The sequence below is a fragment of the Bison bison genome, unplaced genomic scaffold (genome assembly GCF_000754665.1).
Source record: "Bison bison bison isolate TAMUID 2011002044 unplaced genomic scaffold, Bison_UMD1.0 scf7180017864362, whole genome shotgun sequence".
NCBI classification, from domain to species: Eukaryota; Metazoa; Chordata; class Mammalia; order Artiodactyla; family Bovidae; genus Bison; species Bison bison.
The window spans coordinates 4510855-4527575 of record NW_011494934.1 but is presented as its reverse complement, the minus strand read 5'-3'; the positions used below and the strand labels follow the sequence as shown (position 1 = coordinate 4527575).

General features: G+C 39.6%; 1 protein-coding gene across 2 annotated transcripts in view; it reads left to right on the top strand.

Annotated features, from left to right (window-relative positions):
• The window catches only part of MYO6 (myosin VI), a 158144-nt gene that overhangs the window by 9629 nt on the left and 131794 nt on the right, over window positions 1–16721 (top strand). The window contains exon 1 of one of the 2 annotated variants that reach the window (XM_010855253.1): window positions 12476–13269. The exons of the other annotated variant lie outside the window; for it this stretch is intronic. The gene's annotated coding sequence lies outside the window, so the exon portion shown is untranslated. Of the gene's footprint in view, window positions 1–12475; window positions 13270–16721 lie in introns of those variants that run through there. 2 annotated transcript variants of the gene reach the window in all.

Sequence of the window (16721 nt, the reverse complement as noted above, 5' to 3'; positions counted from 1 at the left end):
CACAGCATCATCTTTCAGGATTTGAAATAGCTCAATTGGAATTCCATCACCTCCACTAGCTTTGTTCATAGTGATGCTTTCTAAGGCCCACTTGACTTCACATTCCAGGATGTCTGGCTCTAGGTCAGTGATCACACCACTGTGATTATCTGGGTCATGAAGATCTTTTTTTGTACAGTTCTTCTGTGTATTCTTGCCATCTCTTCTTAATATCTTCTGCTTCTGTTAGGTCCATATCGTTTGTGTCCTTTATTGAGCCCATCTTTGCATGAAATGTTCCTTTGGTATCTCTGATTTTCTTGAAGAGATCTCTAGTCTTTCCCATTCTGTTGTTTTCCTCTATTTCTTTGCATTGATTGCTGAAGAAGGCTTTCTTATCTCTTGTTGCTATTCTTTGGAATTCTGCATTCAGATGTTTATATCTTTCCTTTTCTCCTAAATGGTAATTTCTTAAAGTCCCAAGTGAAATTCTAAACCATATCAGTAAATTTTTTGTATCTTGTGACATTAAAATTTGTTATTCAGTTTTGCACTTTAAATGGGTCTTCTCCTTGTATGTGATTTCATAATATAATGTAATGGTCATTTGGAACATACTATTTCCCTGAGTTATGCAGACCTTCAAAATATATGTAATCTCATCAAAAAAGTCAAGTGTTTATACTTCTCCAGGATAAGTTGTTTTATGTTCAAGGTGACACATACGGGTTTTCCCGGATTCTGTTTTCATTTGAATTGTATCATTGTTAAGAAATACTGTCAGTTGCTTTCCTTGATGTGACAGGCTTCACTCAGAAAAAGAAAACTTGTTTACCAAAAACTCAAGTTTGAGTTTGTTAGTCAAGGTTTGTTAGTCATTCTTTCCAGTGAAAATAGCGTTTCATGAAAAAACGTCAGTTCCTGAAGACGCTAACTCAGACACTCTTGTGAATGTTTTCCTTGGGGCAACACTGTACTTTGTTTTAGGGTGGAAGTAATTTGTGCACCATCCCCGTGTATATGACAGATTTATATTTGAGGATCAAAATGTCATAAAGTTGGGGCTTCTCTGGTGGCTCAGTGGTAAAGAATCTACCTGTCAATGTAGGAGATGAAGGTTTGATCCCTGGGTGGGGAAGCTCCCCTGGAGAAGGAGATGGCAACACACTCGAGTATTCTTGCCTGGAGAATCCCATGGAAGAGGGGTCTGGCAGGCTACGGGCCACAGGGTCACAAAAGAGTCAGAGTGACTTGACAACAACAGCAACAACTTTGGAGGTATTATTTTTTTATTGAAATATAGTTGATTTACAATATTGTATTACTGTTGCACAGCAAAGTGATTCAGTTATATATATACACTGCTGCTGCTAAGTCGCTTCAGTCATGTCCGACTCCGTGTGACCTCAGAGACGGCAGCCCACCCGTCTCTGTGATTCTCCAGGCAAGAACACTGGAGTGGGTTGCCATTTCCTTCTCCAATGCATGAAAGTGAAAAGTGAAAGTGAAGTCGCCCAGTCGTGTCCGACCCTCAGCGACCCCATGGACTGCAGCCTACCAGGCTCCTCCGTCCATGGGATTTTCCAGGCAGGAGTACTGGAGTGAGGTGCCATTGCCTTCTCACATACATATATTCTTTTCCATTGTGGTTTATCGTAAGATACTGAATATGGTTCCCAGTGTTAAACAGTAGGACCTTGTTTATCCATTCTGTGTATGAAAGCTTGTATCCGCTAACCCCAGCCTCCCCTCCATCCCTCCCCCAGCTCCCTCCCCATTGGCAGCCTCCTGTCTGTCCTGTGTGTCTGTGAATCTGTTTCATAGATGGGCTCAGATGGGTTAGTTTGTGTCATATTTTAGATTCCACATGTTAGTGATGTCATGTGGTATTTGTTTTTGTCTTTCTGACTTACTTCCTTGATATGATAATCTCTAGTTTCACATCAGAGGTTAAATGAGGCAGACTCCTTTTTACTGTGGCAGCCGTGACCGTTAGTACGGTTTGGTTCCCCTGCCTTGATTCTAGCTAAAGTGGTAGAAGTTTTACCCATCATTGGTTCTGCATTATTAGGGCAAATGCCTTAGTATCACTTTGAAAGTTGTTTTGCTGTGTTGACTGCGAGGGTCTCAGAATCTCCAGCAGTCCTTTGGCCACACTTGGAGAACTGCTGGTCTGGATCATTGCCCACTGGAGTTGTGTGTTCAGGTTTTCTGTAGACCTGACGTGGAGATGCCTGGAGAGTTAGAATTAGACATCCAGTTCAGTTCAGTTGCTCAGTCATGTCTGACTCCTTGTGACCCCATGGACCTCAGCATGCCAGGCCTCCCTGTCCATCACCAACTCCCAGAGTTTACTCAAACTCATGTCCTTTGAGTCAGTGATGCCATCCAACTATCTCATCCTCTGTCGTTCCCTTCCCCTCCAGCCTTCAGTCTTTCCTAGCATCAGACGTTACCTTCAAGTTAATTTAATTCAGACTCCTTGTCAAGAAGTTGAGGAATTGCAGCACTATTTACAGTAGCTAGGACGTGGAAGTAATCTAAATGTCCATCCACAGAGGAATGGATAAAGAAGATATGGCACATATATACCGTGGAATATTGCTCAGCTAAACAAGGAATGATACTGGGTCATTTTTAGTGATGTGGCTGGACCTAGAGTCTGTCATACAGAGTGAAGTAAGTCAGAAAGGGAAAAACATGTGTCATGTATTAATACATATATGTGGGATCTAGAAAAATAGTACAGCTGAACCTCTCTGCAAAGCAGAAAGAGACACAGATGTAGAGGACAAATGTGTGGACACCAAGGGAGTGGGGGAGGTGGTAAACTGGGAGAGCGGGATGGATGAATGTGCGCTGCCACGTGTGAAATGCATAGCTAGTGGGAACCTGGTGTGTGGCTCAGGGAGCTCAGCTCAGCGCTCTGTGGCCATCTAGAGGGGTGGGGTGGAAGTTGGGGGGTGCATGAGGGGTGAGGGTGGGCTGGGGACTCCTCCAAAGGGGAGGGCATATACGTAAAGATACAGCTGCCTCACGTCACTGTACAGTAGATACTAACACAACATTGTGAAGCAACTATACTGCTGCTGCTGCTGCTGCTAAGTCGCTTCAGTCGTGTCCGACTCTTTGCGACCCCATAGACGGCAGCCCACCAGGCTCCCCAATCCCTGGGATTCTCCAGGCAAGAACACTGGAGTAGGTTGCCATTTCCTTCTCCAATGCATGAAAGTGAAAAGTGAAAGTGAAGTCACTCAGTTGTGCCAACTCTTAGCGACCCCATGGACTGTAGCCTGCCAGGCTCCTCCGTCCATGGGGTTTTCCAGGCAAGAGTACTGGAGTGGGGTGCCATTGCCTCCTCCCTTTTTTTCAGCTAGTTGGCTATGAAATGGCTTGCTGTGATCAGATGGAAGATTGGGTGACAAATTAAGATAATTCAGCAATTAATGTCTAATTACTACCAAGAGAAACCTCTATATACCTTAGTAAAAATGAGTATCATCAGCTTAACATTTGAGATGGTGCAGGATATGACTATATAGAAAATCGAAAAATAATTGAGCATCTTTTGGAGTGTATTTCTTTTAAAAATAATTTATTGTGGAAGGTTTTAAGCGTATTCAGAAAAGAGCTTGTGCACCACTTTGTGCCACTCAGATTCAGCAATTAACAGCTCATTGTTAATCTTATTTTACTTTTTTTTTAAAAAAAATGATGTATCATCTAGAAGCATTTCAGTTTGTAGGAGGGAATATTTCTTAACACTTTGTACTTAGAGGAATTGATATCTAAAATAAGTCTGAATTCACCTCTCAGGGGCTTTTTCCTAGCCTAACGAACAAAGCCAGAAACAAACCCTCCTCTTTATACCCTGTCATCTCTGTGTTCTTTTGCTTTCTCTTTCTTTACGAGCAAATTCTCTGCACGCTGTTTTCTGTTCTTCTTCTGTTCACCCTTTTACTCACTGCAGTGTTATTTCTGCTTCAGCTGCTCCCAGATCACCATTGCCCTTCCCGTTTGCAAATCCACCAGCTTACTTTGAGTTGTCAGCCTCTTCTGAACCAGCTGATGATGAGGACAGCGTCTTCTTGTTCAGACTTCTTTCTCCTTTGGTAATGTACTGTCTCCCAGGGTGCTCCCTTTCTGTCTACTCTTCCCAACTGTCCCTTTCTTTTTCATTCATCCTTTAAAATGCCTTGTTTCTGGCCTTAGTCCTGTTCTCTTTTACTTAATACTAGTGATTCTCTATTCTGTCAGACGTGGGACCCCCTTTTCAAAACAATTGTAAAACTCCATTTACTACATTGAATTAACCTACACATACATGTATATGCATATGTGTATGCATGTATAATTAAAAATATAGTGATGTTACATAAATGAAGTAATTATTATGTATCACAAATATATTTATATTAAACAATATATATTATATAAATTAAATATATTTATATTAATTACATATTACTACACATACTTCAGTATGTGAGGGCTTAGATACTCTTATACTATAATACAGAACAAAGTAATCCATTGCTAACATCTGTATATAAAACAGTCATGAATGCAGCTACTTCAGTTTAGACTAACATAGAGCTGTGTCATATTGGTGACTCAAATACCATGATCAGCATTGCTCTGTAATAGAATATTCTCCAAAATAAAAAACATCTTCGGTGAGAATCCAGATGAAAGACAGTCTTCTCTCAATTTATATGATATTTTATTTCAGGAAAACTCAGTAAATGTTAAAACAGTGCAAAAATATTTTAGATATGATTCTCGTCTCTACTGTCTTCTCTAAGTTTGCTACTTATTTTGCCTTCTATGTATCATTAATGGCATCAGAATAATTTGAAGTAAAATGTAAAATGCTCTTTATATCCCTTCCCACAGGAGTCATATCAGTTTGCATTGTCCTTCTATACCTTTGTTTTGGCTGCATTAATTTTATTGGATCATCACCTTTAATTCATTATTGAGTGATGTGTAACTATTTTCAGGTGAAATACTGAAACTTAAATTGAGTAGAAAATAGAAATAATTAGTGAAATAACGAAAATATTTATTCTGATGTAAATTTGCAAATGTGATAGTTGTAAATATATGTAGTTCTTTTAAAAATAGCATATGGTTCACAGATTCCACTCAAATTAATAGCAATTCATTGCAACTGATAACAAATTTGCTACAGAAATCATATTTTGTCTCCACAGGTGTTATATTGTTAGCTTTTTAAAGGCCATATGTGTTGCAAAATGCATAAATAAACCTTTTATCTATAGTTTTAGAATATTGAGATCCCAATAATCTGCTCTATTTTGAATATGAGTTTAAATACAAGAATTTTTCTTTATCTTATGAGAGATTTGCCCCAGATGGAGATAATCTAATTTTTACCTTCAAGGAGATTGTGAGTCTCAGAATGAACAGAGGTTAGAAGTAAATTATTGCTGTAAGATATGTTAATTAGTTTTCCACAAAGATATACTAGAGAGAGATTGTCATGAAGATACGTAAAGAGGTATGTAGTTGAAAAGATGGCCAGAAATAATTTTATCATGTTGTTTATTATTATAGCATTAAATATGTGTTGTGCTCTATTTAGTATCTGCTGGAGTAGGAAACGGCAATCCACCCCAGTATTCTTGCCTGGGAAATTCCGTGGATAGAGAATCCTGGCAGGCTGTAGTCCTTGGAATCTACTCTTTTTTATATACCTTTAGTTTTATAGACATTTTCCAGTGACTTATGTGTATAATTGAAAGCAAGATATCTTTTAGTTGACTTTTCTGATTTTTTGATGTCACATTGACAGTTTAGCTGAACCTTGACAGGTAACAATATAAAGAATCTAAGTGTTGTAAAAAATGGTAGTGTAGATAGCTTTGCCTGAGAAATATATAGAAACGTAGACTTAGGAGATATCCATGTAAGTTAGCAATGCTTTTCCTTACAGAAATTTTCTGTGAAAAAGATTCTGCAAAATGCTTTTTTACTGGCCTCTGCTAAAGTGTGTATATATTCCAAGAAATTGATTAATGAACAAAAGGGAAAGAAATGAATGAATGTATGTTTTAACTCAAGATACATTTATCTATAATTGTTCCTCATCAGAGCTCCAGTATTTATATTTGGACACCAGGTGCTAAATGTTTTCTCTGTGAATAAAATTTAAAGGGAAAAAAATCAGTCAAAATTATAACCTGAACATTAAAGTGAAAGCAAAAGTGTTAGTCACTGAGTTGTGTCTGACTGTTTGTGACCCCATGGACTGTGGCCCACCTGGTTCCTCTGTCCATGGAATTCTCAGGCAAGAATACTGGAGTGGGTAGGGGGATTCTCTTCTCCAGGAAAGCTTCCTGACCCAGGGATCAAACCCGGCTTTCCTGTCTTGCAGGCAGACTCGGTCTGAGCCATCAGGGAACTCCAAATTGTGTAAGATAAAGAGATTATATCTGATGAAGAAAAGGTAGTGGTGAGGACATGACTGAAATTAGTTCAGAGACAGCCTTGAGCACTGGGATTCTGAAGGGCTGGGAACTCATGGAGTCACAACCGTGTGTGGAGAAGTCAGCTCTGTTCAGAAGTGGATGAAGTTACAGATGTATTTTTGGTTGGAGAGGCAGAGTATTGAGAAGTTTCACAGCTTATTGCATTTTTTTTTTTCCTGTCAGGTAGACATTAGGTCATCACAAGTTTTTGTAAGGTAAAGGTGATATTGGGGCCTTACTGAAATTCCAGAGTTGGGAGATGATATATGGACGGTGTTAGGGGTCTTGTGATTTTAGGAAACATACAGATAATTAAAGCAAGTTGTCCAATTACCTTGTTCAAGGATTTGGATTTTAATTATATTTACTTGACTTTGCAAAAAAAATTTAAATTAATTCCATGAGGTTAGGAAGTAACTATACATTTATCTATATGCTGTTGCTGCTAAGTCACTTCAGTCGTGTCCGACTCTGTGCGACCCCATAGACGGCAGCCCACCAGGCTCCCCTCCCTGGGATTCTCCAGGCAAGAATACTGGAGTGGGTTGCCATTTCCTTCTCCAGGGGGTTTTCCTGACCCAGGGATTGAACCTGGGTCTCCTGCATTGCAGGCAGATTCTATACTGTCTGAGCCACCAGGGAAGCCCAGATATGAATTATAGCTCTGTGCAAATTTAAAGAATTGTTAGATTTCCTTCTTATAATCCAACAGTTTGAAAAAACTTGCCTTTTATTTTTGACATTCTTTTTATTTATTTGTGTAACTTTATGCCACCAAATTGCTGATACCCTTTTAGATTTTTTTTAAAACCAGTGTTAGAGAATGAATGTAAGTAGTATTTTACGTGGCTATTGACATCTGTAAATATTGAAATATACTGAAGCATCATGGGTGTTTCATTTTTTACCTTTCAAAAAATGGCTTCTTAAGTAATGGTTAGAATTTTGTGGTGTAATTTAGAGAAACCAAGTTTTCCCCTTTGCCTTTTTTTGGGAGCTAAGTCCTACAGCTTGTAGAATCTTAGTTCCCCAGACAGGAATTGAATCTGCACCCTTGGAGTCCTAACCACTGGACGGTCAGGGAATTCTCTCCCTTTATCCTTTAACATCCCCCCTTACTTGAAACCTTGGGGGATTATTTTGCTCTAAACCGTGCAAGAGTGATGCTTAGTATTATCATTTATACATGGTAAAGGAGGTGCTGTTTTGCAGTCCTTAGTTTCTGTCCCAAGAGACCATGTGCTCTCTATAGTAAATATGATCCTCGCAGGACTTGAAGCTGTGGTTGCTGGGTTGCCAGTGGTCAGGCTGGAGGCTGCACAGCTGCTGGACTGAGCAAATTCCTGTCTGGTTATCAGCAGGTAGGGAAGAGTGCCTGCAGGTCAGCTCTGGGTCGGGAGTCCAAACAGAAGGTGCTGCTGCCTGGGCTCCGGACGTGGGGGCTGGGCTGGACTTGGTCCCTGGATGCTTCGAATGGGATAAGTTGGCAACTGTCCAGATCAGACATATACCTTCTCGGGTTCCAGGGCTACCTTGGCTTGTCTGCCGGCAGCATGCAGAGAGCAGCACCCAGTGGATGCCTGGCCCTGCAGGAGACCCGTCTCCTGCCCTGAGAGCCTTGCTGCTGATCTGTGGCCCCTCTGGGAGTGCTGTGACCTCTGGGAGGTCAGGAGGTGCACGTGACCTGTCAAAAGGACCCTCTCCTTTTCCAGTTAGGCTGTTCGAGGCTCGAGCTTTTTTGGTTGTTATTCGTTGATGTTATTTTGTTATTGGTTAACAGTTTTGGTGTTTAGCAATACATTTGTTTGAGGGACTATGGCTTGTGTCAGAAATTCTTAGGACTACTTTTATAGACCCGTGAAGGTGGCTTTTAAATGGCCTTTACTCATGCCTTTGTGGGAACAGTAACATTCGCAAGTAGTTTCAGTCCTGACCTGCAGAGCACATTGGCTGTCAGCTGCTCAGTCGTGTCCGCCTCTTTATGACCCCGTGGACGTCCTCTGTCCGTGGAATTCTCCAGGCAAGAATACTGGATGGAGTGGGTTGCCATTTCCTTCTCCAGAGCACATTGGAGTTTTGTTTTATTTTCCTAGAATGTGTAGCATGCCGCTGCTTTAAGGTTTTGTTCTGCTCGTCTTTACTCTGTTTAAAATAGATCTCCTTTGTCCTGGTCCTTGTCCTTGCTGTGTCCCCCCACCCCAGTCTCACCCAGTCCCTCCCCCTTGAATTCTCTCAGCACTTCTTTTAAGTGTTTCTCTGCAACACTTTTATTTACCTGGTTTATTTACCTGGTCTTTCTCCTTCAGTGAGTTGTGAACACTAGGTTTATTTTTGTGTGTTTAGGACCTAAGACTTGGCCCTGTTTTATTAGATGCTCAGTAAATGTTTATTCAGTGAATAATTGAATCACAAATTTGAACTGTAGATATATTGTCTGCTTCTTTGAAAAAGTTTTTTCTCCAAGTAGAAATTCTAGGTCATCTTGTCAACCTAAAACCTCTTGGAAAATTACTTTAAAGATAACTTTAAAAAAAATTTCCGGATTATTAAAGCAGGTGAGATTGGGATAGTCAAGGGTTTAATGAACCCAGGTACCTATAATGTTGCTTAAAAAAAAGAAAAGCCTTGAAACTAATGGCAACGGTAAGAAAGATCTGTTTAAGGAAGGTGAGACTTCAGCTGAAAGAACCCTTTCTTTAATAATTTGGAGGATGTGGTGCAGGATACATGGTGGAGACCAGGTCTGCTTGTTTGCATAACTGTTAGGGTTTGATCAATCATTTTGAAAAATTAGAAAGCTAAATGTAGTAATTTGTGCATATTCCGCCTTTTGACCTGCATCCTGAAGTTTTGTGTACTATTTTTCTTGCCCTGAACAAGTTTACCAAGTAAGAAAGACTGTTGTAAACACACATACATGTATAGAACCAGTTAGAGTTTCCATACAATTTATTATATTTTTATATGAAAGTTACTTTAAAGATAACTCTTTTCTTTCTATTATAAAAGCAGTCACTATCCTTCAGAAAACTTGAAAAATATGAAATGTGTAAAGGAGAAAAGAAAACTCATTTATAATGGCACCAATTAGAAACAAGAAGTATTCATACTTTAATATACATATTTTTAAAGCTTTATTAATTAACTCTTATTGTGAAATCAGATAAGTATTATGCTCCACTTTCTCTTTTCCTAATTAATGGTAATTTGTCCTACATTTATTTTGGAGCATGGTTGAACAGTTATTTTAAAACTCTAATATTTAATCATTTTCCTTTTATCACACAGTAAAGTCTGATAGTTTGGATTGTTATTAGGGAAATTTTATTTTTTAATTCCTCCATACTCTTTGTTTTTTTTCCTTTTGGCTATGCCACACAGCATGTGGGATCTTAGTTCCCTGTCCAGGGATTGAACCCATGTCCCCCACAGTGGAAGTGCAATGTTAACCATTAGACCATCAGGGAAGTCCCATTTCCACTACTCTTTTTTAAAAAAATATTATTTTTTGGCTGTGCTGGGTCTTCGTTGCTGCATGCAGGCTCTCTCTAGTTGCAGCAAGTGCGGGCTCCTCTTGGCTGAGGTGCTCGGGGGTCACATTTTGGTGGCCGCTCTTGTGGAGCAGGGACTGCAGGCTCCTGGGCTCTGTAGTTGTGGCGCACGGGCTTAATTGTTCTGCGGCATGTGGAATCATCCCGGAGCAGGGATGGAACCCATGTCCCCTGCTTTGGCAGTCAGTTTCCTAACCACTGGACCACCAGGGCAGTCCTCCTCTGCTCTTTAGTAAAGCCTCATAAATTTTTTTTGAGTAATATCTTTTTCAGTGTATTCATTTTAATCAACTAGCAAGTGATTTGCCACAAGAAAACAGCACACTTCCAGCTGATGTTCCCATGGACACCACCTTTTCTCCCTCTAGAAACCAAGCCTTGTTTTCAGTTTGGTGTGTATACTTCTGTTTCTTTTAGTGTTATTTATAGTTTTATGCTTGTCATTTTGTGTGTGTTTTGTGTATTTTGACATGAGTACTCTGCAAAATGTTTTTCAGTTTTGTTTTTTCATGTAACCACATGACTTATGTGGCCATGTTGGAAGGTTAGATCTACTTTATTGCTTTTAATTTGATGGTTTTCCGTAGTCCAGGCATTATGTAGTTGTTCAGCTATTTTCCTTATTGCTAGATACTTAGACTGTTTGTAGTTTTTCTCTCTTACTTATAATGCTATAGTGAATAGCCTTGGTGTATCCTAAGAAGTGCTGATTCAGAGAATTTACCACTCTGTAGAAGAACTTGATGTTACTGGATTTTAATTTTTAATCAGTGTAATGGGTGAAAAAAAGTATCTTGTTTAATTTTATGTAATAATATCTTTCTTAAGGGGAAATATCAGAATTTAATGATAAAGATGGATAAAATGTGGATTTCTGGTTTAATTCTTTACAGAGACATGTCTGGCTATTTGAAATACAGACTTGGTGTTTGAAAGGTAAAAAAAAAATTGTTTTGAATTCATCATTTTGTATAAAGAAACACTTAACTCCCTACCCCCAATTCATTTTAGTTAGTTTAGGTTTCATTTGACTTGAGCTAAAACACAGGGACAAAAGTATTTTTTGCCTTTCAGTTTTTAGAATCAAATGTTTTAAAGTCTTAAGACCTTGAGAAATGTCCTCAAACTTAAAAAGGTGCAGTTTGTTTAATAAAATGTGGAATAAAGATATATTTTTGTGTAGAGGAATGGAGAGATAAGAATACATTTTAGTTTGACAAATAGACAAGTAATGAATTTACATTAGAATTCAAATACTGTAATTGAGTGTAGCATTTGCAGTGTTAAGTTTAAGCATTTGTACATGTATCAGTGATTTTTGGTTAGCACTGGCATGATCTATATGATAAGCAAACAGAAACAGATACGAGTATGGTATTAAAAGGACCTGATCATAAAGTCGAAGAAGGTGATGGCACCCCACTCCAGTACTCTTGCCTGGAAAATCCCATGGGCGGAGGAGCCTGGTAGGCTTCAGTCCATGGGGTCACTAAGAGTCGGACATGACTGAGCGACTTGACTTTCACTTTTCACTTTCATGCATTGGAGAAGGAAATGGCAACCCACTCCAGTATTCTTGCCTGGAGAATCCCAGGGACGGGGAGCCTGGTGGGCTGCCGTCTATGGGGTCGCACAGAGTCGGACACGACTAAAGCGACTTAGCAGCAGTGGCAGCAGATCATAAAATACCCAGCTAAGTGTGTAAATAGTCCCCTCTGACATGAATTTTACTTTTTTTAAGTGTTTTTCTGTCTCCATTATTTATGGTAGTCAAAGCCTAAAGCATCTTACACATACTGTACAGTACATTTTCTAGTGTATTTTATGATTTCTTAAGAATTGAGCAGCAAATGAATTGTTTACTTCTTTTTAAGGTATTTAGTTTCATATGACTGATATTGGTTTAGTGAATATAAATAATAGGAATAGCTCTGCCTACACTTTTCTTATTTCCTGGTGGAAAAAAATAATGCTTTAAAAAAGAACCAGAATAAAAGGTAATCTTTCCCCTGTGTTTTTGACTGCCAGTTAACTTTCTTGAATTATTTTTAAAAATTTGATTTTTATTTTATATTGGAGTATAGTTGATGTAGTTGTGTTAGTTTCAGGTATACAACAATACCTTTGTTAATTAAGTTCTTATTAAAAATGCTTTTTTAAAAAAGATGAGCACCTTTATTTATTTCTTTGTAAATTTTTATTTTGTATTGGGGTATAGCCAGTTAACAATGTTGTGATAGTTTTAGGTGAACAGCAAAGGGATTCAGCCATACATGAAAATATATCCGTGCTCCCCCAAGCCGCTTTCCCATCCAGGCTGCCACAGAACATTGAGCAGGGTTCCCTGTGCTGTACCGTAGGTCCTTGCTGGTTATCCATTTTACATACAGCAGTGTGTACATGTCCATCCCAGACTGCCTAACTATCCCTTTCCCCTGGCAACCATATGTTAATTTTATAAGTTTTGTGAGCCTCAAGATAAGCACTTTTAAAGCCAGTAGTTGTCTTTCATTGTAATACTTTATTGTAATGTGTCAGTTTTACTTCAGAAACCATTTTGTGATGTTTGTCAACATTTCTGGGTAATGGTAAAACTCATTTTTAAATTAGGACACTGTGAACGTGTGATGTTAAAACTCCACTTAAGCATATTACCAATTTTTTGTTCTTTACGGAGACAAGATATGTTCCGTAGAGATGAACTAGTAATGACACATACCTGCTTTCTTGAAAACTTTTAGCATCTGACACTATCGTTTGTTCAGATTCTAACCTTAACATACAGCTGTTTAGTCATTTGGATTGAAGAGGGCGTTGGCTACATTATTTGATCAACAAATATTTAATAATTCCCTACATACGATACATTCAGTGCTGGCAGTATATGAATAGGCAGGACACGGAAACAGAACTCTAAGTAAAGAGGTTAAAATTTAACAAAGCACGAAACAAAACAGAAACTGACGCTGTTCTGTAAAGCTGAAAGCAGATCTAGAGGAAGGGACACCTGATTATGAGGATTATCAGGGAGGAGTGCTTTACTTGATTCTTGAAGCTGTGAATAGAAGTAAATGACACATGAATGAAATGAATACTGTAGGGAAAGGGGAGTGTGAATTGCGTGTGTGTGGATGGGCGACTCTTCAACGTGTTTGGGGAGCAGAATACATGAGATGTGTCAAAGCGACCCCAGCAGAAGTCGACCTGTTCAGGCTGGTGAAAGGGAGATCGTCCAGGCTTCCCAGGTTTGCAGGATTGTATGTGTTTCTTCTAGTGTCACTTGGAGAAACTGTTTCTTTGCAAGATAAGATAAGACAAAGGTACGGGAGGGTGAGGCGTCACCTAAACCACCGGAACAAATGAGCAGCAGTGCTGTAGTTCAGTGAGACTAATTATTCTGAGCAGCCTCACTCCAAATATTACAAAGTGCAGGGTGGCTGATGGCGGAGGTCACTTTGCGGTGGGTTTCCCAGTTCTCTGGCTTTAATGGAATTTTCATAAACGCATTTGCTTTGCATTTGGATCTGAATTTGTGCTGGGCATTTTGTTGGATGTTAGTGATAGGTTGAAATACAATTCATATTCATTAATTACCTTAATTTGTATCCGTTTAAAATAGCTTTATGTTGTAGTTTTATTTTGGTTTCTGTCTCTTCCTTACCCTTATATTCAAGGTGACGGTACTCACTCTTCTTCCGCAGAATCTTCGTGTGTGTTTTTTTTTTTTAAACTTTTCTCTATAGCTGGTTAGAAAGAAAAGTAGAAAGATGACTTATGGTTTATCATTTAAATCTGGTGGTGGTTACAGAGCTCTCATTTCCCCTTGCCCGCCGTCATTCAGTTTTCAGTGCTGAGTGAGTTGCTGTTTTCCTGGCCAGTGTGTGTTGCCCTGGTTGTTCAGCTTTCATCCTTGCTGATAGCCCATCCCGAGATTCATGTTTCTCTTCTCTTCTTTCCCTTTCCCCTTTTCAGCCTGTTTTCCACCTGTCCTTGTTTCCTTGCCCCATGTCTATTATTTCTGTGCTAACTATCTCTTAAGCTGAAAATAGAGATTCTCTGTTTGTCTGACCAAGGGTTCTGGCTGTCTTCATGAACCTCTCTGAAGTGGATTTGCTGCAAACCTAGCTTTTCCAAAAGAACAAGCCATAGTCTTAGATATCCTCTGGGGGTTTTTTACTTTTTAGTCTTGCTTTCCTCAAAGTGCCTCTGGTTTTCTCCCAAAGCTTTAGTTTTCTCTGTCCTTTGGGAAACTGCCTGCTGGCATAGGTTCTTGTTTTGATTTCAGATGAGAATTTCTGATTGGATGCACTGACCTGGGAACCCCACTTGTGAAATTAGGACATTGAAACAGCCTTGGTTTCAGCGTGCCTCCATCTCTCCTGCGTTTTGGTAGAGCCCTTTATTGTGCTAATGGAATATTTTACAGAGGGGTGTGCTGTGTGTGCTCATTCACTTCAGTCAGGTCTGACTCTCTGCGACGACACCATGGACTGCAGCCCGCCAGGCTCCTCTGTCCTTGGGGATTCTCCAGGCAAGGATACTGGAGTGGGTTGCCATGCTCTCCTCCAGGGGATCTTCCCAACCCAGGGATCGAACCCACGTCTCTTTAAGTTTCCCGCATTGGCAGATGGGTTTTACCACTAGCACCACCTGGGAAGCCCCTTAAAGAGGGGTATTTCCACCCTAAGATGGCATCTCATAGCTGTCCTCCCTGCGTCAGTGGTGCGGACACATGCCATAATCAGACAAGGCCTGGGGCTGTGTCAAGAGGTCAATAAAATCGATTATTTTGACAATAGCAGTAATTCTCTCCTACTCAAGTCTAGGATCTACCCATCTGTGGTCATTTTTATTATCATTTAGCGTTCACTAGCCGTTTTGAGAGAGTTAGAAATTTCTCATCTAGACTGGAACACAGTTACATGATCTTGACTCATATTTGTGAATCTCCTAAGTCGGGGACAGAAGAAGGCAGGCATCAGATGTGTTTAAGGGCGGCATCAGATTTCTGCTGTAAGGTGAAGGACCGGGTGGAAAAAGTTGGGATGTGATTCTTGTTCATCAGAGTTTGCCTTCAGTAGGGCCCTGGAGGAAGGACCGTCTACATAAGTGGTTAAGATATCCTGAAGGGATGTATTTATTTGAAGGGTGGGAGGGAAGTTTGAAATAACTAGGGCTGGGCACAGAGAAATGGAGGTGAAGCTGAAGCCAGACATAGTGTAATAAAATCAGTCTGGGGAAAACCAGCAGACCACAGGGTGTGACAGTAAGGAGCAGACCAGAGAGGGAGAAAGGTTCCTACTTTAGGAGGCAAAGAAAAAGAGAATGGAGCTGGGAAAGAAAGTACCAGCCAACTTGAGATGGAAGAGTACTCATATTTCTGTGGTTTGAAACCATTATAGAGAAAGTGAAAGCTACCTGCTGTTTAATTTGTTAATCCTTGGAACTGGGAGGAGAGACCCACAGTTAACAGTGTAGGGGTCCGTCTGTAACTCATTATGTGTTAATACTCAGTGCATTCTTCTGTCCTCCAAATATGTATTTTTCATCAAGTAAATGTAAATTTTCATTTATTTATCTAGTGGCTTACCCAGTAACTATTTCATTGAGTGCTAACCATGAGATTTTCCCCAAGTTAATCATTTGAAACACAGAGTAGCAATCTTTCTCATCATGAAGAAGAAAGTCATAACTCAGTAACTGGAAGTTCTGCTAAAGTGCCTTCTTTGGGGGAAAATAGAATTGTGTAGTAATTAAGATCACAAATTTTTAGCTTGTCAGATTTGTGCATCTTTTTCTTTGTGTTTCATCTTCCTCCCTCCCCCCCACGTTTAAAGTTCTTCCCTGTTCTGAGGTCATAAAGATAATCTCCTGTAAAACTTCCAGAAGCTTTATTGTTTGCTTTTCACATACAGATTTGTAGCTTACCTGTATATAATTTTTGTGTTCGATGTAAAGTAGGTATGAAATTTCATTTTTTCCCAGACGTGTTTCTGTTTTTCTAGCAGCATTTGTTGAAAGGGGAACCTGCCCCCTGCGTTGCTTACTCCTCTGGGTTGCTGCTTTTGTTGCTAAGCAGGTGTGCACGTATGCTTCCTGGTGCTCGGATCTGTGGTGTTCCATTGGTCTCTTTGCCCATGTTCCGTTCTCACACTGTCTTGTAGCTTTATAATAAATCTTACCTTCCCATCTCATTCTTCTCAAAGATGTCTTGGCTATTCTTGGCCTTCACATTTCTGTATAAATTCTAGAATCAGGTTGTGAAGTCCTAAAAAAAAGACCTATTGGAATATTAGTTGGGATGCATTGAACGTAGAGGTCACTGAAGAGAACTGACATCTACACTGTTGAGTCTTTAGTGTTGAGTCTTTTCGTCTAGGATCATAACGTGTTGCTTTATTTAGGCCTTTGTTAATTCCTCATGATGGTATTTTATAGTTTGCTCTGTAATAGTCTTACTTGTGTGTGTTTTTCTTTTTTAACTTTAATCTCAGACTTTCATAAAAGTTTTTTTTTTCTTTTTCTTTTTAAAATTTTATTTTTAAACTTTACAGTGTTGTGTTAGTTTTGCCAAATATTGAAATGAATCCGCCACAGGTATACATGTGTTCCCCATCCTGAACCCACCTCCCTCCTCCCTCCCCATACCATCCCCTTGGGTCGTCCCAGTGCACCAGCCCCAAGCATCCAGTATCGT